The 22,992-nt window shown below is 43.4% G+C and overlaps 1 protein-coding gene across 1 annotated transcript in view; it reads left to right on the top strand.

The window, feature by feature from the left end:
- The first annotated feature begins 6,220 nt into the window (after nt 1-6,220).
- LOC147747646 (ferric reductase 1-like) overlaps nt 6,221-22,992 on the top strand; it is a 264,051-nt gene continuing 247,279 nt past the window's right edge. The window contains exon 1 of the mRNA XM_086936342.1: nt 6,221-6,329. The gene's annotated coding sequence lies outside the window, so the exon portion shown is untranslated. The remainder of the gene's footprint in view (nt 6,330-22,992) is intronic.

Genomic DNA, 22,992 nt, shown 5'->3' with positions numbered 1-22,992 from the left:
ACCTTTTCCTGTTGGAAACAATTGCGGAAAACAACAAGTTTCCAAGCTTTTTTCCCATACACTCATGGGACTTCCCTTTGCTTTTTTCATTTGGAATAACTCAATAGTTGTCACGATCACGCATTGGTTCAAACTGCAATTCCCAGCAATGCGGGAGTCAGAAATACTACTCCCATGCTCCTCCGCAATTCGCACGCAACTTCGCGAGAGGAAGCATAAAGAGGAAGCCATGCCCGAGCTCGGTGTCGGAAATTCCAGCCTGTCCAGTTCTGCCTTATACTTCTAAAGGATCCTTTCTTGGTGCGGTAAGGGTGCTCTGCACCAGGAGCATTTGCCGCTTGTGCCCTGATTTCCTGGTTTGGTGTTTTGGCAAGGTTTGCCAAGCACGCTGTTTTTGTATTTACTTTCGGTGGCCTATTCTCCATTTGGGAACTTGACCCGGTCGGTATTGCTGGCCGACGGAGAAGTGGATGTTTTGAGATCCACAGTTGCTCCTTCTTTTCTTTTGTTTGTTATGTTTAGAAAAGGTTTCTTACCTTTTCTGATGCCCGGGGTTAAAGGAGCAGTGAATTGCAAAGAACAATCCTAGTTTATTTCGAAGTGCTCCTCACTAATTCTCGAATACCTTTCAGTATAAGATTCATTATACTACCACAGATTCTATTGCCACGAGTGTTGCTAACTACGGGGCAATTCAGTTGCATAGACCTTATTCTTATTTCTTGAAAAAAAGTGTGGACAGAGAAGTGTGTATAGGATGTGTGGTGTTGTAATCACAATGTCTCTGGCTCCCTTTATTAACAGGGGTTCCACATGAGTGGTAGTGGTCTACACTCTATCCCTGTGACCTGATAAAGGAATGAGTCATGGGTATGTTCGATACTTCATTATAGTACCATTGCTTTCCCTTCTATGAACCTAAATGTGGTGTTGTTGTATGTTCATGTTTGTTTTGTATTTAAGCAGCTACACCCCTATACAATCCTCAACACTGCCAAACATATCTGCCTCTCCACTGATTCGTATTTTACTTTTCAGGTATTTAGAGTAAATGATATACATAGCACAAATTCAGGAATTGTTGGTAGAAACTAGAGTATTAAGGTATTCATCTTGTACCCTCTCTTTGTGTCTTTCAGATCTCCCTCCCTGCTGTTCCCTTCCTTTCCTTCCCCCCAACATACCCTTCTTCCCCCACTTGATCCTTCCAATGTACTGTGCCATCACGGCAATCCAGACATTGGTTAGATCTAGAGGTGGACCATAATACATCAAACCGATCCTGAGGACAGCCCGTATAACAGAATTCCCGACCCAAGAATTTTGTCCTCCCGGTCGTGTTGAACAGTTATGGCCACTTTAGATGATGTTATATCTGTATTGGCCAACCTTCAGGTGGAATTGGCTGCTTTTAGGCAAGAGACAGCGGATCTAAGAGCTAGGATAGATGGTCTCCAACGTAAACCGTTTGATGTTGGTGCATCGGCTCCCTCCACTTCGGTGGTAGTGGAGATGCCTGTGTCTATTCCTTTAGCCTCACCAGAACGTTTTCATGGGGACACTGGCATGGTTCAGGTGTTCTTGACCCAAGTAGCGCTCCTTTTCTTTTGCAAACCTAAATCATTCCCTACCAACCAAGCCAAAGTGGCTTTTCTGATTTCTTATTTAGCAGGTAATGCAGCACAATGGGCAGTGCCTTTAGTTAATCGCAATGATCCTCTTATACATGATTGGGAAGCCTTTCAAACTGAGTTTCTGAGAGTGTTTGACAGAAGGGCTGACTCTTACACAGCGGACCGTGAATGGCTGGAGTTGCGTCAGGGTAGCAAAGATTAGGCTGTCTATTTGAACGCTTTTAGAAGGTTAGTGGCTGAAACCAATTGGCCCGAATGTAAACAAGCCTCTCTGTTTTACCAAGGATTGAGGGATGAGCTTAAGGACTCATTACAAAGAACCCAGGGGTCTAAAACGGAGGATTCCAAGAAAACTCAAGAAAATGGTCTAGCGAGCCTACCTACGTGCCTCAAAAACCAAAAGACAAAGTAGTCAAATAATCAAAGCAGAACATGTAACACAGAACACAGGACCAACAGTGAAAGTGAGTGAAACCCATAAGTGTCTCTTGGATTCCCATCAAACTCTTTTAATGATCAATTTTATCACTTGGTTATCCAACAGGGAGGCTGTGTCTCTAGATCATTGAGACGAAATGCCCTTCCCATAGGCAGAGTTGGGTTCCGACCCTCAGTCACTCCTAGGCCATGTGATCAAGATGGGGATGGGACTAAGTGCAGTGCAAAAAAATCATAAGTGGTGAATTAAAATAGGATACAGGGTCAAAAAGGAAGGAATTTTTATTTAGGCTTGCCCTTTTCCTAATTAAAAACAAGAACAGTGCAAAAAATGCGGTTTGGAACAAATAACCGCTTGTGGGCCAACATGTTTCAGCCTTCAGGGATAGTGGCCCCAGGCTTTCTTCAGGGCCTCTGTTCTAAATATTAATGCTACTGCAAGTGCTATCTTAGACAAAACTGTAACTAACTCAAAATACTTTCAAAGGATATATTCAACCGGAACTTGATTACTGTTCCTCCGTGTCAAATGGTGTGTCTTTCATCTAGAATAAACATAACAAACAACACATGCTGGACACCATGTTCTGATTGGAGCGTCCTACTCTAAGTGCATAAATTTACAATCAACAAAAAATCTGAGAACTGTTCACTCACCCAGATTGACCGGGGACTGGACCTCACCTCTCCTGGACCAGGCTCAGGGATATATGAGGCCCCGCTCTGTGGAGGTAAGGAATCATGAGCCCAATACAAGCAGAAGGACTCTATTCGCTTCTTCTCTGTCTTGTAACTTACTAAGCTCACATGTCGTTTCCCTACTTCCAAGTATACCCATTATCCTTGCTTACAGCGCCAAAACCGGCTCAACTCTCAATAGGGAAACCCCAATGGCTACTGATTCAGAAGGGACTCAATTAGTGTATTAGAAATCTTTTTTATACTCTTCTATGCCATTATTAAATATGAAGCTGTGTGAATATGAAAAAGAAGCTTCAAAAACTACGAAAAGCCCAGGGAAGTCCGTTACATAACAAAACGCCACCCTTACCTGTCCGTCGTTGACTCTGGCGGATCCTGAGTCAGGGGGAGGCAACGAACGGTTCAGGGAGGGCTTATTTGTAGGTGGCTCACTAGTCTCTGAGGCCAATCATTGGACTGGTCTGTTCGTCTTGAATGGACTATAAGAATATTCAAAAATATATTATTCCATTGTTTAAAGAACGCCAAGATAGCTTAGAAAACTTCTTTTAGACATCGGTGGCTCCGTTATGAAACGGAGCAGTCTGTAGACAATCATGATCCTTCTTGCGTAGTCTCGCGTGATTTCCGGACTACAAGATGACATCATATGTTGAGAACAAGTAGTTCCCCGTGTACAAGGTAAAGATACTGATGTCCGTAGTACACACTTACTCACACAATGATTAGTATTTTAAAAATACACAAGCAAAACTAAACTCATGTCCTTGATGGTAACGATCATATATAAAATATCATCGCTTATTTAAATGCATGCGTTTGAAAGGCTGTGAATCAACTTTATACAGGCTTAACAGACAGAGAAACAGGCAAAATAAAGCAAAACCTTCAACTGACTTTATTGAAGGTTGGAAAGATTACAAGTTCGCAGAAGGGCTCTAATACCCAGTGTCACTGTGCGTCTATCGAAGGACGTAAGAACTCACAGAAAATAATTTTCACACTAGTGAGTTCAACTAAACGGACTTGTTTCAAATCAGGATAGAAGGGACAGGCTATGATAAAGAATAACTTTAAAGTATATATGGCGCCAAAGTACAAGTGTCTGTGCTTCAGGAAACAAATTTTTGAACAGGAGTACAGTCAAAAAACTGTAGAGTAATGTACACATGGGAGCGTAATCCTTTTGGAGTTGTTAACCAAATAGCCGACCTGTCTGCCCTCGCCCTGAACTTAAGAAGGGGGGATGTAATACTTTTAGCAGAATCCAAGGGGCAACAGATGTTATAATTGGCGGTCATACACGAAAGGCATCTAACTCTCTCTCAGCATATCTATAGTACATTAATTCACTACATCTTTTCCCTGTATTTCGAGGACTATATCTCTGAACCAGTGTCTAGCAATGTCCCAGACTGGTCCATGGTATTTCATCATTAAGCCCACGACTGTCAGTGGATAATTTATATATCCACTTTTGTTCTTTAGTGAATAAAAATTTGGATGCATCACCAACATAGGAAGGGATATATGGCTTTTCCAAGACCGTCCACTTAAAGTCTGATTCATTATGGTTATGATCCAGAAAGTGTTTAGTCAGTTTAGAGACATTCTTTTTACATCTGAAGGAGATCTTGTGTTGAGAGTTGACAGCCAGTTGACAGCCAATTAGCATGCAGCTCGTGATCGGGAGGGTGCGCGCAGGGTGCGCATACGGTGCGCGGATCCACTGCAGCCATAGATATATATGTTATTTTAATTTTGATTTTCTCAGCAACTACTGAACGGATTTACACCATTTACCAAAAGGCACGAGTCTGAACCAAGAGCTACCTCTTTGCCAAATTTGGTATAATTCCGTTCAGCAGTTCGGGCTGCAGCTGCGACTAAAGGTTCCTATGGGAAATTGCATGGGGAAAACACATTTTTGGACCCCCATTTTTCTCAACCATGCTTGATGAATCACCCTGAGACTTTCAGTATAGGAGCGGACTGGAGCAGGCCATACGTTTTGAAATTTTCGCGAAGATTCGTCAACTAGCGCCAAAGTTATTCCAGATAGAATTTTGCGGATTTCCTATGGATAATAGGTCCTAACTATAACTACCTACTGGCGACCGCGAGTAGGTAATATCTTGTAGGTACATATATATGTATTTAATAATACTATTTTGTCAGTGCATCCTGTCAGCATGTTATACCAAGGCTTTACTTTGCTTAACCCCTTCAGTGCTGCGCAAATTCCGCTGCGGTGCTGAAGGTTCTAAAGAACCTATGGACTCATGACGGAACGGTTCCGTCATGAGCACAGGCCAACCGACGCTCATGACGGAACCGTTCCGTCATGAGCACCGAAGGGGTTAAAACTAAAATGCTTGAAAAGGTGTAATTTTTTAAGCATTCTTTGTCACCCCGTCTTTAGAGACGATTACACTCTATTAAAAAAAATACCCTGCAATAGTGTCAATCCTGTGCTGTGGGAACAAAGGCAAACCCTCAGGCAAGGAAATGCCCAAGATATACAAAACACAATAGTCATGACAGGGGAAGCAGCAGATCAGTGTCGCCCGAACATCAGCTTCAAGTACAAGTTTTCCCGACTCTGTCGTCACAACAGTCTAAAACTATGTTTACTGTTCTGAGGTTAGGGTACGTTAAATATTTAATGAAAGAGGCCTTCTAGGACAGCCATAAACAACAGAAGTATCAGTACGATCACACACAATCAGTTTTGCCACACCTGTGAAGAACACTAATTAATATATTGAACTTACTGTGGATATTGTTTTCTGAAATTTTATCGGAGTTTGGATACCCAAGAAACATTCCTAGATTTGTTCCAGCATTTTAGCTGGTGTTTCTTTAGGTATAAATTCTGTACTTTGGGCTAAGGATTATTTCTGAATGTATTGCTCAATGCACACCCAAAAGACACTGTTTTCCTAAGGGCTCAGTACAGAAGCCAGCAGCTCTCTAACGTGTTACAGAGGAACAAAAGCCCCAGTTCCTTTTGTAATAGAACTCATCATATTACAGACAGCACATTAGAAGTGTAATACAATACTAATGCACCAGTTGCCATGTTCACCTTTTCTTCTTGAGGTTTTCCCATACATAGATAAGCAGATTTCGTTTAGAAATTAGTCAACCTGTAGTTATCTATTATTTGCTAATAATGCATAATAAATAAAAAACATTACCGAAAATGGAATAACTTATTAGCACATGTTAATTTATTGATAACAGAAGACACATAAGATTACATGCAAGGTACTAGAAAAAGCGCGTGCTGAATCTTTTATATTCCATACTTAAACAAAATACTCCATGATAAAAATAAAAGTATGGTTTTTCTAAGTGCTGGAAAGGCCACCGGGAGAATGACTCAAGACTTAGGGCCTCAGGCGTGTTTGGTGACTTGACAATATCATATGACCTGGGAAGGGCAGCATAGAAACAAGGGCATCTTTCCACTTGTGCGTGCATTGCCCCCCCCTTATCAGCTTCAGACCAGAGTATCTAAGAGCGCGCTGCATGAAGTGAAGACGTTACAAGGTAAGAGGGCATTTTAGGGTTTATGGGCAGAGGCAAAAACACAAGATCTTTTACGAAATCAACTGTATTTGTGCATATTTTTAATTCAAACTAATCCTGAAAAATAATTGAACTAAGTTAAATTGTCTCGAAGTGTTGTGTAATTTAGAATGTATTCGTAACTTACAGAAACGCAGTTTTACTTTTGTCAAAAACTGAATGGAAGCAGTGCTGGAATGCAGGGGGACCAAACCAATCCGGCCGCTGTCGTTCAGCCAGATCTGGGATCCGCCTGGTCCCCGTGAAATATGCTGAATTGATCCCGGTCTAATTTGTCAACAACATCTACACACAATCCAGCAGTGCCCACACTTTGTGTCCTTTCTGTTCGGAGAAGTAACGTGCAGGCGGCGAGGCATTTTTTCATGTATTTACTCTATCAGCTGGGATCAAAACAAAGGGCAAATTTAAATGGGCATCAGCCCTCCTTTTGTTTGAGTATGATGCTAGCTTGGGAGCCATCTAGAGCCTAACGCCTAGAGGCCAATGCACTGGGCAAACAAAGGCACACAGCCACAGGTTGTTATTATTTCACATGCACTTAAGAGAAACTATGATTTGGAGGAAGGTTATTGACTTTATGCAACCCTTATGTGTTAGAGATATGCATGTACTGTAAGAATGCCACATGTATCGGTATGTACGAGTACTTACGCGAATAGCAATTTAAAGAGCACTTGCTATTTTTTTATGTAATACTTTTATAGCACAACTTCAACTGAAGGGTGCTAGTGCTTTTCATCTCATGCACACGTTATACATTGACAATAATTCGTACAAGTGTGTAAATCAATGTACAGGATGTTACATTAGACAAAGAGGATTTCAAGGTGTAGGAATCGCACATTATCTTTACTAGTAGGAATTATATACGAAGATTTTATGGCTGGTAGAAAGTCAGGCTTTAAAACGTGACGCAGTGCTTGTTGTCTTTATTACTACCCAAAGAAACACTTTTTAGCACCCTAAAATAACGGAATGAGGAAAAAACAATAAGGTTGCTTTTTGCATGCAGGGCATTGATGCTGGTTCATAGCTCACGGCCATATATTAGAAGATTACAATTTAGGAACTTCAAGTAATAATAGGATCTCTGTGCCAAAAGCCTTGATACACGTACCCATCTACATGACATTATAATCTGTCATCTGCATGTCACAGGATGTGCTTTGCAGGAGACACATTAACCCTCTATGCAAACAAAACACAGTTCTCTCCATCTTTAACCATCAGGCCATTATTATTCTTTCGCAAGCTTTACTGGGCACACAAAGGCAATTGTTAAATTTGGCAGATTTTAATCATCAACCTAAAAACATTCATGTCCTCATCACCACTACCATGACGATGATGCCATCAGTGAACCAAGAGAAAAAATGTATTTTGTCCCCTATATGTTACCTAGGCTGTTCCTATAGATGGAGTAACATTATAAATCTTGCTTTTGGGCATCACGCACCCTGATCGCATGTATTCCAAGGTGCTCTCATGTAAAGATGAAGGAAAGGGAGACACAGTGAGAAAAGTAAATGCTAGGATCACACAATGTGGTCAAGTGGAAGTCGGGATTGATGCAATCCAGACGCAATATGGTTATCTAACTCTTTTTCCATTTTAGATCACATCTTAATGCCTTGCATTTAATTCTTTGAGGGGCTAAGTATTGCACTGTATTAAGGACAACAAGGCTATGTATGTTTCATAGGGACTGGTGGTGGTAGTGTTTGGGTAGAAGAAAACCAAAGCCCGCATCTTCGGTCAGCACATTGAGGCCATTTGCTCCACATACCTGAAAGGCTTTAATCATTGCCATCTGTCCTTGAAGTAATCGATTCACCAACTCCACACCATCTAACTATTCATTCATCAAGCTAGGCATCTATCCATTCAATGGTGCGACAAGGTTGGAAAATGACAAATGTGTTTTAGTACGCACCCGTTTGCATTTTTTCAAACATTTCTGAAGGGGAGGACCCCAGCCCCAAACCCTCCTTGCAGTGGTCAGGCTCACTCGCTGCACTTGCTCGCAACATGCAGTATGGGAGATGGTCAGACAACATTTGCCAGGGTTGCTTTTGGTTCTCAGTCCGATCCTGGATCTGTTTGAGATATTTAGATTGCTGTCAGTGAGGACATGTTGGGTTCCGATTATTTAAAAAAGGTATGAGTTATGTAAAATACAATCACAATCGTTGTTCAACTGTAAACACCATTTACTGTGTGTATTATAACATTGAGGTGAAGGTAAAGTTATGTATGTGTGCATTAGTTTGAGACATAATTGGAAAGATCTGATAAATTACAATCCCTTGGCTGCCATTCTAACTCTAGCTGTGGGTACCCCTTTATAACTTCTCTAAAAGCATATCTATGAACTAGAAGGCATGTTTTTTTTGTGTGTGTACTTATGTGCTTTCATGGATGTACAAACAGTGCTATGCCATTGCAGTGAATAACTTCTTCTCATGGAACAATTTGAATCATATGTCCCTTGTAATGCGAACCCCTCGTTAATTTTGCTGTGGCCAGAATCCCATCTTTGTTCCTCAGAATTGTTTACAGAAAACCTAACTGAAGGTGAATACCTATAACTGCAGATTCCTCATCTTAGAGCACTCCCCAAGTGCCAGACTGGATCCTGAAACATTTCTTAACATTGCTCTGGCGTGTCGCTATGTGGTGCCGTTTGGCTCTGCATTAGCTTCATTCCCACCCAGAGGTGATGGAGCAGAGCCACATATAAGCACAAAACCTGCACATCAGTTCCTTTCTTTCCTTGCATTCCAATGAGGATCTTGAGCTACCTCCCAGTTTCGTTGGCCTTCAGATGACTTCTAAAAATGGGTTTCAATGTGCTAGTGTTCTAGGTAACAACGTCCCCACCGAAAACTACAGGCTTCATACCATGCCGCAACTGTAGTAAACAGACGTTGATCACAGGCCCGCACAAGGTGTGTCTCAGGTGTCTGGGATTAGACCACAACTCAAAGTCATGCAACAAATGTGCCCTCATGCACCCGAAGGTGATTTAGGACCAGTAGCAGAGTTGTATGTCGTGGGATACACATTTTCGGTGAATAGGCAGACTCTGATCTGGAGCACAAAAGTAGAGTCCCTGTGCACTACTTGAGTCCTTTGACCTCTGTCAAGCAGTTTCCACACCAATTCAAAAAGTTCACAGGCTGTTCCAGTGGGCTGGTTTATAGGCACAGACAGCCGTCCCCAATCTTTTCAAAGCCATGGATGTGGGTCTTGCAGGCAACGTGCAGGCTAAAATGGGCATCAGAGCTCCCATTCCTCTTCTACAGCTGAAACAGCCACCAAACCAATTTAACTAGGCCTTAGAGATGCATACCCATCCAATGGGGCAAGGATTCATTTCTTCCCAGAGTTGTGATCATTACGTATCATTCAACATCGCTGTGCCCTGCTGTTTCCTTTTGCCCCAACAAATATTCCCCCCACTAGAGAGTGAATTTCAGAGGATTCCTGTACATTCTGCTGCAGGAAGTGCGTCTGTTACTCACCAAGGGCACTATCAAGTGGATACTGTACTCAGAAAAAAGAGAGGTCTTTTACTCTCCCTATTTCTTTGTGCAAAAGAAAGTCAGGGCTTCAGGCCTATTTTGAACCTTCAGTGCCCACATGTCTTCTGGCTGAAGAACAAGTTCAAAATGCTCATGCTGGCCCATAGCCTGTCTTTCCTGGACCAAGACAACTGCATGATGTCATTTGACCTGCAGGACGCATATTTGTATATACCCATCCTGCGGTCTTACAGACATTATCTGTGGTTCTGTGGTTCAAAGTAGGCAGGAACATTTTCAGCCTGCTAGGCTCCCCTTTGCCCTCACCAGTGCCTCTCGGGAGCTCACTAAAGTGATGACATTGATCACTGCCCGCCTTCGGAGGTAGGAGAAACCAGTTTTCCCTTATCTTGATGACTGGGTGTTGAAGGCCACAGTAATTTGTAGACCACCTCCAGATGATGGCATTCATCTGCGATTACAGGAGTTCATTATCAATGAGCTGAAGTCACAACTGACTCCTTTGCAACAGATTATTACTTGTGTGCCACATTCCCTTTTCTTCATTAAAACCTTAAATTGTTATCATTATATTGACCTGAAATGTAGAAAAGTTGAAATTTTTTAATGTACACTAGCTTTCTGCTGTATGAATTAAGATGAATGAATTAGTTTACATGGGGCCTTCTTTTTTAATGAAATGAATTTTCTAATATCATTATCATTAAAAAGTATGTCTATTTTGTAAAAATATCCAGATATAGTTGGTTCTCCTTTCACTAATGTTGATATGTTATCAGTTGTTGAAATCATAATAATGTTTATAATATTCTTGCCTTAAGTCTGTACACTAGATTCCATCGTGGGGGGTTCCATTCATTGGCGCAATCCTGGACATAGGGCAGTTCAGGTCCTTGCCACACCACAATGAATCTAGGACAATCATACTCTGATCATAATGTTTGAGCCTCAATTCTGGATCTTAGTGAGAGGAGTGCTGAGGCTTATTGGATTCTTCGCCTCCTGCATCCTCCTTGTGAGCAACACAAGGTGGCATATGCGGGCTCTGCAGTGGATTCTGAGGTTCCAATGGGCTCAGCATCAAGGTAATCTGATCTGTAGTGGTGGCTGCTCAAATGCACATGGTTCAATCGCAGGCCACTCTCCCATCCCCATTCCTCTTTCTCTCCCCGTCTGGGTGACGGATGGATTCTCGCTGCATTGGGAAGGTCATCTGGGCAAGGTGGAGTCAGAGGACTCTGGTTTCCGACAGAAGCCAGGCTTCATGTCAGTTGTTTGGAGTTGCAGGTCAATAGTCTGATTCTGAAGGCCTTCCTGCCATCCATGAAGGGGAAACTGGTGCAGGTTCTCATGGACAACACCTCTGCCTAATGATACTGCAACATGCTAAATGGAGAGGGATCCTGTGCCAGGAGGGTCTGTGCATCTGGAGTAGTTAGGAGCTCCAGGGCATTTCCCTGATAGCAGAATACCTTGCAGGATCCCTGAAGGCCAGAGCATACGGGTTGAGCAGGAGGCATCTGGCAGATCACAAGTGGTGTCTTCATCCTTAGGTAGCACGAGGCATCTTGCAATAGTGGGGAGAACCCTGCCTAGATTACCACTGCTGTCAAGAACGCAGAGTGCAAAGGCTTTGCATGTTGGAGTTTTCATAAGAACCATTGCCAGGAGATGAGTCCTGGCTGGAAGGGAATACAGGACTCCTGTACTCATTCACGTCCCTACCTCTCTGTCTTCAAGTTCTAAAAAAGATCAAGAATGACTGGGCCATTGTCCTCCTGGGGTACCCAGAACTTCTGGTCATGAGCCTCTGTCCTCCAATCAGGCTTCCATTTCAGCAACAGAGCAGGGTCCTCCTTCTGAATCTGCATCATTGAAACCTATATGCATGGAGATTGACTGTTAGCAACTGTTAGCAACTGACTGCATTTGATCCGCCAGCTGACGTGGCCCCTGTCATTCTTGCAGCCAGGTGTCCTTTCACCTAATCCGTTTATGTTGGTTGTTGGCAAAACATTGTGGTCTGGTGTGGCACTAGTGATACTGATCCTTTACAAGCACAAGTATGAGACATTCTTTTGTTTGCTTTATTTTTGACTCAGCAAGGCAGTGCAGTGGGCACTATTAAAGGCTTCCGTTAGCAGACGCCAAACCAAAATGGTTGGTTTGGTTTGCTCCGAATGACCCAGTCACTTAGCAAGAAAAGCATTGTGGTCCAGGTTTTTCAGTGGACAGCACTGAACATGCCAAGACCTTTAAGACAACAATAACCAAGGGAAACATGAAACTAAAAGCTGCAGCATGCCTTTACCGTTGACTGAAAACTGTTGACTAAAGAAATTCTCATGAAATGAGGCCAGGATTATTTACAGTTTTTGCCATGCTAGCCACTCAGGAGTTGCACAAAATTGACAGTATAATAAGAGCAAGAAAGAAGGTGTGATGGTACTGCTCTCTAGCTAAACAACAGACATTCTACTCTGTTAGGCTGAAGAGCAGAGGCACGGTGAGTGAATTATTCCTAGGTAATTGGGAGGAGATGGCTGTTCTTGGAAGATGTCATTGACAGCTTAGGTGTAGGAGGCGTGGCTAGAATGGAAACTGGATCTTTCCTCTATTCCTAAGGGGAAAAGAACATAGAGTGTGATTGTCAAATTTCCAGTAATGGTTATTGTGGTATGAGCTCTAACAGCATGTACTATCTGCAAACATTTCAAATTAATTGATACAGAATTTTACATACAATGTGCAGCTTCTGAGATAATCTCACTTGGCCAATGTTTGATTTTCATGTTGTACCAACTTTTAACTACTAGCTTGTACATTCTTTCTCATGCCTAGTTTTCAACCAACGAAGGAACTACCTATATAAATAAATGTATACTGTGCTTGAAATTTAAATGAGATCTGAATGCGATTTAGACTCCATGTGTGTTCTAGTTTATTTTATTATACTAGGAGGGTTCCAAATACCACAATGCACTGTGGGCTGGAACACGCTTACACATAAAATCTGTCAATCAACCTCACCTAACAGCTTTTACATCATTAATACTCTGGCCAGTCTGCTCATTTGAGCTCCACATGTAAGCGTTCTATTCTGCAATTTGGCGCACAAGATAAATGTGTTTGTATGACTTTTCAAGGTGTTATCATATCAGTTAATGTTGTTTTATTTCTGAGTGAAATGTTACGACTAATTTACAATCTTCTCTTTTAAAATCTTTTCCTTCAGATATTTACCTATAGATTTGAGCAGTAGTGCTAGATTTTTAAAGCATTATAACATAGCATTAGAGCCCCCCAAAGCAGGCTCTATCGGTCATTAAAGGCCCACTCCCTTGTTAATGGCTTGAGACGAAGACCTTTAAGGGAGCAGGCCGTCATGGCTAGTAGAGGCCACTACGGAGGGATCTAAGGCTATTAGAACATTCCACCCCTAGAGGGCAGAATGTTCTAATTTGTAAAACAAAGGCCTCACGGAGCCCAAGTGGGACTGAAATTCCCTCGGCTCTGTAAGGCTCTGTTTACAGCAATAGTTGTGAACAAACATTGGAACTCTGGACCTCCGGGCTTCTACCTGCTATTAGAAGCCCGGGGCACTCCAGTGTTTTCAATGGAGTTCCCAACGTTCCAATGTTCAAACCCTGCAATCCATGTTGTAATAAACTTCAAAACTTATACTATAATGTTTTCAGTGCACTGTGTGGCATCTACGAGATTGATAATTCAGGTATCTGAGCAGGAATGATTGTTTTACCAGGAGTGATGCAAATACACCTTAGTGTCATTAATTTCTAAAAAGAATGCAGATCCACATTAGTCTTGTTTACTGAATGACATTACAATTCCCCAGTGTTTTGTGAATTATTTATGTGTATGTGTGTGTTCTGTTGTGCAATAATATTTCTGTGCCAGCCAGTGTTAAAGCTCCCTGTAATTTCATTATTGAAACATTAGCACTGGAGTTGAAGTGAAGAAAAATTTTAGTTAATGAGAGAAAGTTATATTTAGGAGCTAAGGAGCTAAAGAGACAAGCATTAGAAATGCAATTGGGCTCGGATTTATTTGAGTTTGAGCTAATGGCATTGTAAATGCCAATGTCTTTTCGCCATGTGTTATGGAGTGTGTGCATGTGGTGTGTAGTGGAATTATGTGGGTTGGATTGTAATTTTACCAATGGTGGCATGCTGTGTTTTATATGAATATGTTTAAAAGTAAAGTGTACCATACTGCGATTGCTTGGTGGAAAAGTGCACTGCCGGCTGGAGCTGTGTGTGCCTGGTGGAAGGGTGCACTGACGGCTGGTGGGTGTGTGCTTGGTAAAAGCATGCACAGATGGCTGATGGTTGTTGGTGTTTGTGCATGGTAAAAGCATTCATTGACGGCTGGGGTGTGTTGTTCTGTGTGTTGTTTTCTGTGTACTGGTGAGTGTGTGGCGGTGAGTCTGTGGGGGTGAGCCTGGGGAGTGAGTGTGGTGGTGAGTGTGTTGTGTTGAGTTGTGGAATTTGACTAAAAAAGGCTCCCTTTTCCCCTGGTGTCCCATCATGCACCCTATCCACCCTGACATCGACCAGGCAAGCCGATCCTCCTACTTCAAGCACAAATCCCGTTGTACCCCCTCTTGCCTGCTCTCTTTCTCATAAAACTGACACATGCAAAGAATAATGACCAGCTACTATGTAACCTACGGATTTCCGTCCCGTTCAATATTTTCCTTTAGACCAGAATGGAGTCAGTCAGATGGTTGACTCGGAAAACCCCCCCTCCCTAACTCTGTCACCGAACGAGCAGCTCTCGCTCATCAATGATTTTCTAGTTTACGAGGACAGCCACGGGTTGGGTTAACAACCATGGCAAAACATAATCAAGCACACGAGACAGCCACGAAGAATAGTTTACTACAGCCCATTCTCCTTCTTCCCAGCTGCACACACATACCATTGTGAGACATCACCGCCTTTGTGTACGAAGTAAAGAACACACAATGCCTCGTCCTCTTTACCTTTCTGACAGAAATGACCCTGTGACAATGCCTTGATTCTCTGTCCTCCGATACTAGCAACTCTGTAACTTGTCACCACAATCGCCCCGATGCAATATGTTTGTCTATGTGTAAATGCTATTCAGGTTATTCTTTAAACGAGAACAAGTATGCTATGTCTTCTGTATGACTACATCATGAAATGATTGAATCAAGTTTAAGGGAAACTCCTTCTTTCTGATTGTACTTGTATTGTATAAAAGTGCTGATATGTTTCAAGCAATGTAGACTACTCCTGAACCCGCTTGGTGAAGGAGCTCTCCCTTAACTCGAGTTCTGGAATAAAACCCTTTCAACTCGAAGACCACGGACTCTGCTCCTCATTTTTTGCATTACCATTTTCTTGGGTAATTATAGAAATTCCGAACGGCGTAAATAATTAGTTTTTTTATTTACCACATTAATTGGCGCCTGAACAGGGATGCTCCCTCTTCCCTACGCGCCGGCGATGTAAGTCGGGTCCTTGTCCCTTCCATACTTTCGACGGGCTTCAAGTGCACAACAGCGGGGTGTTCCCGCTAACTCCTTCGAGACGAGGAGGAGGCAGACTGCGACTGATCATCCACACGAGTCGGTGAAGAAGATAGCGGAGCGTCCCAACCCAGAGCCCGACCAGTGAGAGCGCCGAGTCCGAGGTCTTTGGAGCCCCGAATTCCTGCGCAAGCGTCAAGAGTCCGATGACCAGGTCTTCAAGTTTTGCTTCTTGGTGAGTACCACTGGGATAGTATAAAGACGGGTTCCATTTTTTGGAAAACGGTAAAGACGAGTCTCATTCGTGAGACCCGGTAAGGTTGCACTATACTCTAGTGTATAAAGTGTTTGTTTTGTTTTTGTATATTCCAAGTCTTTTTAAAACCGTAATTTGTTGAGTTTAAGAATGCCTCTGTTTTCCAAATTACGTACAATAGGCACCAAAAGGAATCTGTTAGAGAAACCAGTTAAAGTCCCGCCTAGAGATACACCTGGATATTTCATGTATAACAAACATGGATTGAGTGCCATATTATTTCTAGACCTTTGGGTAGACTATACCGAGAAATTAGAAATGGCGTATAAGTGGCCTGCCACAGGTACATGGGAGGAAGAGTTATGGAAAAGAAAGGCGAGGCCCTCACAGACAGAAGCCATTGAGTTATGGCGTAAGGAAGCACATAGGAGGGCCAAGAAAGAACTAGGGAAAGTCGAGAAAAGTAAGAGAATGTCAGAGCAGGCTAAAGAAAAGCAATTACAGGAAGAAGGTGAGAAAGTCCTAGCTGAACAGGTAGAGAGAGAGAAAAACGCTCTTGTTTCCGGTATTCATCCCGTTTTGTCTGAAGGAATTGTAGTAGAACACTCCAAGTCCCCAGTGAAAGTAATTCCCACTGCTCCCAAAAATTTCCTCCCTGCCTATCTGTCCGAACCACCCCCCGCTTATGTAAACATGCCTAGAACACGCCCGTCTACACGTGCTCCTGAACTAGTAGCCGGCGGTTCCACCTCTGATTTAGGAGTGTCCGGGAACGGGGCTGAGGATAAAGACGATGTCCCGCCTCTTGAGTGTCCTTACGACCCCGAACCCGGTAATGGCCCAATGGCCACGATATCAGAGAGATTAAGACTAGCCGTGGGTCAACTCCAAAAGGTCCCTGATATAACGAAGCATTTGGATAGAGTTTACGAATTCATACGGACAGGTGAAGGTCCGGATACTCTGGTCCAGGTCATGAAAAACAGAAAAGTCCCCATCAGAGGACTGCTCCTGCGGTTCATCATAAATTGTCTGATCCGGGAACTAGACCCGGGTAATGGAAGCGTAGACTCTGAGTTAATAGACCTTAGTGATCAGATACACAGAGGAGCACATGATCTGGGACATCAGATCGACAAAATAACTAAAAGACTGGTTAAGAAAATTGTCACTATTCACTCTGAGAAAGTCACACAGGAGGACGACTCAGAGGAAGATGAGGGTCCGACACTAGATAGAATGAACTTCCTGGGTGTAGCGCGACATTGTCCTGGCCCCAAGTGGCGAACCCCGCGAGTGTCCCAGAAAATTAAAAGGTTAGATCCTTCTTCGGAAGATCTTTTTCAGTCCACAGAAAGAGCCCTAGATGAATGGATGGACAATGAGCCTCCCCTTACACAGCAAGAAAAAGAATTGGCCCGGTCTGCCACCCATTGGATATCACAGCATCGGGTATATGGCCCAGATATAATAGCGCAAATGTTTCTGGCTCTCCCCCGAGCCGAACAACGACTAGCAGGTATTTATATGGTCCAACACCTGGCTACCTTACACGAGAATAACTTCCACCGACCAGACAAACTATACAAATTGTTACAGGAAGTAGTGACAGATAGATGGAGGTCTCGGGGACCGGAATTGATCAACACCATTCTGGATCTGCGCCTCCGTTTCCTCCAACTTACTTTAGCCTCATCAGATCATGAACCTTACAGTATAGGCCAATATCCTTTACGAGAAGTCCACCCCATACCCCAGCCAGATGGTACACTGCAACGAATACATGTGTATACTCCCCTAACCAAGTTAGAGATAATGGAAATGAAAAAGATGGTGCCCTCTCACGAAAAAGATCCCGGAGGATTCCATAGAGAGTTGAAAGACATTCTCCAAATGGGTAGTTTTACATATCCAGATATAATAATACTCCTTAAAGTAATTCTACCTACAGGCATATTTGACAAATTGAAGGAAAAGGATTGGGAGGTGGGTGGTAAAAAGATCACGTGGACTGCCCTAGAACAAGAAGAGACAGACAGAAAACCAGGTGAAGGTCTAGGTGAGTGCGTAAGAGAACTGCCCAGTCTCCTCATACAGGTCTTGCCTCTGTTATTGATTCCCTCTGGGTATAAAATCAAACATTTAGATAGAGACATTAAAACTGGAGGGGGTCTTGCTATTATACATAAAGATTGCATAAAAGCGACTATTAGTGAACAACATATGCACCCACAGCTAGAAACAATGATTTTTAAACTTACACTTACTAACCACATCACCTGGAAAGGTGCTCTGGTCTATCGACCCCCAGGACCCAACCCTAAATTTGCACTTACTTTGCAGGAAATTTTAGCCCCTCACATTAAATCCAAAGAGGACTTTCTTCTTTTGGGTGATTTTAATATACATGTAGACTTACCCACACTTTCCGAATCCACTGACCTTTCTAACTTAGGTCTAGAATTACAAAACCAAGGTCCCACTCATAGAGGAGGACATATGCTGGATTTACTTTTCTCTAATTGTGCCAAAGTCATCTGCTCCCCAGCAAAAGAAATGTCATGGACAGACCACTCAATGTTAGAATTTTTATTAGTAACTCCACTAAGTACTGCAAAGAGTGTCTCTCTTCCCCCCATCTGGCGACGACAATGGCACAAAGTCACTGTTAATAAAATCCAGGAATTCTGGAAAGATCCGGAAATTTTGGCAACAGACACAGCCGATACGGCTTTAGCTAAACTTAACATTTCTATTAAGCAAGCCATCGACATTGTAGCCCCCTTAAAAAAGCATAAACAGTATCCTGTGTCCAAACAAGATAGCTGGTATACCTACGAATTGAGAGCAGAAAAGCAAAACTGTAGGCGAGCTGAGAAAGCTTGGAGGAAAAGGAAAACCGAGAGTAGCAGAGCAGTTTTCTTAGGCGCTCAATCAAAGTACTACAAGAACATTAAACTTGCCAGAAAACAGCACATAACGCTACAGATATCACAAGCAGGCAATTGCTCTAAGGAGCTTTTTAATATCCTGCAGAATTTTATTAAACCGACCGCATGTGAGAGCTCAGAGGACTTCTCACAAGATCTATGTGATGAAGTTTCGACATTTTTTGAGGATAAAATAAATAACATCTATGAAAAAATAGTAGCAGCCAACAGCGCTATAAATAAAACTACCAATGGTCATCCTCTGACCCCGGCAATAAACAACAATAAAATACTTCTATCATCCTTTCCTCCAATTACTAATACAGAGCTCCTCTCCCTTTGCAGCCAAATTAAATCAGGGTCGCCAAGTGACCTTATTCCCGCCAAGATGATTGGCCCCATGATCTCCCTCCTGGGACCTCCCATATTAGATATGGTGAACATCTCACTAACAAAAGGTCAGGTTCCAGCAGACTGGAAAAAGGCGGTGGTGAACCCGATTAGAAAAAAGGCATCTTCCCCATGGACAGACCTCTCCAATTTACGACCTATCTCCCTCCTACCCTACCTGGGCAAGGTTACGGAGAGGCACGTGAACACCTATCTTTCTCAACATCTTGAGGCGACGGACGGCCTGGACTATTCGCAATCAGGGTTCAGGCCAAACCACAGCACAGAATCAGCCCTTCAGACGGTGACCAACAACATCAAAATGGCACTGGATGATGGCAGCTCAATGATTCTGGTGCTGTTGGACCTTTCCGCCGCTTTTGATACGGTGTCTCACACGGTGCTCCTCAACCGCTTAGGCGAGGTGGGTGTAGAGGGAGAGGCTCTGGCATGGATGAAGAGCTTTTTGACTGGTCGTTATCAAGAAGTTAGGCTGGGCTCCCACAAATCCACTCTCAGGGAGCTCAATAAGGGAGTGCCACAAGGCTCGTGCTTGAGTCCTACACTCTTTAATGTGTATGTGGCCCCCTTAGCCAACTTAGCAAGATCTTTCAGCTTCACCCCGGTGTCGTATGCCGACGACACCCAACTCCTTTTTCCCTTCAAAAACCTTACACCTGCAATAAAAAGATCTTTTGCAGATGGGATGAGAGCCATTGCAGAGTGGATGTCATCAAACTGTCTGCAGTGTAATGTAGGGAAGACGGAGGTCATGTGTTTTGGGCAAGCGGCGACACACTGGGCATCCGACTGGTGGCCCTTAGAGCTGGGCCCTGTCCCTATTCCCAAGAGTACAGTCAGGAATTTGGGAGTGCTTTTTGATCAGCAACTTACTTTCAAAGGCCACGTTAATCAAGTTGCTGGAACCTGCTTTCGGGCTATTGGTATGTTAAGACGTGTCTTCCCCTACATACCGGACCATCACAGAAAAACGCTTGTACAGGCTCTTGTCATCAGCAGGGTTGATTACTGCAATGGTTTGCTCCTTGGAGCTAACGAGGAGCAACTCAGTAAACTACAGGTAATCCAAAATACAGCTGCAAGGATTATCCTGAATGCCCCTCCAAGGACACCCTCATGTCCCCTGCTGATGAGACTCCACTGGCTTCCAGTGAGGAAACGAGTCCAGTTTAAAACTCTATGTACTATCCATAAGAGTATGATACGGGAGGGCCCAAAATACATGACCAAAATCTTCCAGCCCTACACTCCAGGGCGCCTTTTGCGCTCCAGTCATCAGCAGTTACTGCAAGTACCCAGAGTAAAAAAGACCAGACAAGGCGGCCGTGCACTAGCCCATGCTGGACCAATACTCTGGAATTCTCTGCCCCCGGAATTAAGATCTCTCTCTAGTCACCTGACTTTCCGGAAAATTTTAAAAACCTATCTGTACCCTAGCAAATAATGCCCTGTAGCTTTCTACCTTCAGTTTGGACACACAATTGAAATCAGAACTCTCTTTGCTGCAGCAATAGCGCGGAGATACCCCTTCGGGGGTCTAGTCTGGCGCTTTATAAGAATATAAAATAAAAATAAATTGACAACGAAAAAGGAAGATTGGGATGCCATTTCTGCCTGTAAACAAAAGCCAGACGAGGACACAGGTGATTATTACACCAGATTAGAGAAATGTTTCTCTATAAATAGTGGACTCGCACATAGTAGCGAGGCATATCCTCATCTTTTTGTGTCCAAATTGGTGGACAACGCCTTACCCCCCATCAGAAATAGAGTGTTGAAAATTGAGAGTACCTGGCAAGCAAATAGTCCTTCACAAATGTTGCAGATGTTACAGTACCACCACAACAGAATAAGGGAAGAACAGGAACAGGAAAAGAAAAGAGTAAAAGACACAAAAATGAAGGTACTGGTTGCACAGACGGCACCAGTAAATGCGGGCCCCAAAGGTAATGTGGGGGCCAATAAAAGTACTTGCAACTACTGCAAGCAGCAGGGCCATTTTGTGAAAGAATGCCCAGTTCTGAAACATAACATAGCGACAGGAAAGACGAAAGAACGCCCACACACTCCTAGACCAGGTAACACTCAGCAGCCCCAAACCATTACGCCGCCACAGGTTCAAACGCCCGCTACTGCTGCCACACAGATGTACCAGTACGCACTGTCAGATTACCCCGAGTTTGAACCATGTGCATGAGACAGCCTTGAGAGAGAAAGTGACTTGCCTCTTATTCCAGTTCCAGTAGATCAGAAAGGTCCATATGTACAAGCTCACTTACTGGGACAAGACAGAAAATTCCTCATAGACACGGGGGTGAGTAGGACTACCATAAGTCATAAGGAAGTCCCAGAGGTTCCGCTCTCTGGCTCACATATATATCTCTGGGCTTTTCAGGAAAACCGATCATAAGCAAAGTATCTGAACAAGTCTTTTTCGGAGTAGGCCCTCTGACATGTACTACTGATTTGGTCCTTACAGAAACGTGCCCAGAGAATTTACTAGGAATCAAGACGCTCAAAGAACTAGGAGCAGTAATATGCTGTTCACAGGAAGGAGTAAAATTGTTCCTACGAGATTTCAAAGGACATTTCACAGTCAAAGAATTCGACCCCAGACTAAATGACATCCCACAACATTTGTGGGCAAAAAGCTCGACTGATGTCGGATACATGGACATCACCCCACATCAAGTCATGCTCAAGGAGGGTGTAGTCCTACCTCGTATACGACAATATAAGATTCCACCCGAGGCTGAAAAAGCCTTACTAAAAATAATCCAAGAACTCATAGAACATGGAGTGGTGATAGAGACGGATTCAAATGTTTGCAATTCTCCAGTTCTTCCAGTCCTCAAAAGGACTGACCCTCAGGCACCCCCGGTCTACCGACTGGTGGTTGATCTCCGTGAACTGAACAAATGTGTGATCCCACAATATCCAGTGGTCCCAGATATTTCCTCACTATTGACTGCCATAGACCCCGAAGCTGCATTTTTCACAGTCATTGACTTGAAGAATGCGTTTTTCAGCATTCCTATACACCCCGACAGTCAATATCTTTTTGGATTCAGTTTAAAGGGACGAAGTTTCAGGTTCACTAGAGCTCCCCAAGGCTATACAGAAAGTCCAAGCATCTACAGCCAAGCACTAAAAAGACAACTTGATAGTATCAATATGCCCGACAACACAGCGTTGATACAGTATGTAGATGACATCCTCGTCACTGCAAGGACAGAACCAGAATGTGAAAAAGCATCTCTCACAGTTCTACATTTCCTGACAGACAAAGGTCACAAGGTGTCTCCCTTAAAAGTACTGTTCTGCGCACAGCAAGTGGCTTACTTAGGACATTTGCTGTCCAAAGAGGGTAGGCAACTAACACAAGAACGAATCCAACTGATTTCGACAATTTCACAGCCAAAGTCACAGAAAGAAGTCCGTGCATTCATTGGTCTCACTTCATATTGCAGACAATGGATCCCTCAGTATGCCCACATAGTCAAGCCACTCATACAGTTAACCACAGTGGAAGCAGCCACTCATACAACTCTCCCTTGGACATCAGAACACTCCAGAGCATTTGAAGCTCTGAGACTAGCTCTGTGTCAAGCACCAGTTTTGGCCACCCCGAACTACAGCAAGCATTTTACCCTGTTCGTGACAGAACGTGACGGAACAGCACTATCCGTCCTCACACAAGACCAAGCAGGAAGAAATAGACCTTGTGCTTACTTTTCTAGCACATTGGACCCCGTAGCACAAGCTTTGCCTGCATGTCTGAAATCCGTTGCGGCTACAGCCCTGGCCATAAGACAAAGCAATTCAATAGTGTTAGGACATCCCCTGATAGTACAAGTGCCACATGCCGTGGAAGTCCTCCTGAACAGAACACAGACACAACACCTGACTGTAGCAAGACTGACAGGATACGAACTAACGCTCTTTCAGCCACACATAGAGATCA

The sequence above is a fragment of the Lissotriton vulgaris genome, chromosome 1_1 (genome assembly GCF_964263255.1).
Source record: "Lissotriton vulgaris chromosome 1_1, aLisVul1.2, whole genome shotgun sequence".
Taxonomy (NCBI): Eukaryota; Metazoa; Chordata; class Amphibia; order Caudata; family Salamandridae; genus Lissotriton; species Lissotriton vulgaris.
This window is presented reverse-complemented; position numbering and strand designations above follow the sequence as displayed.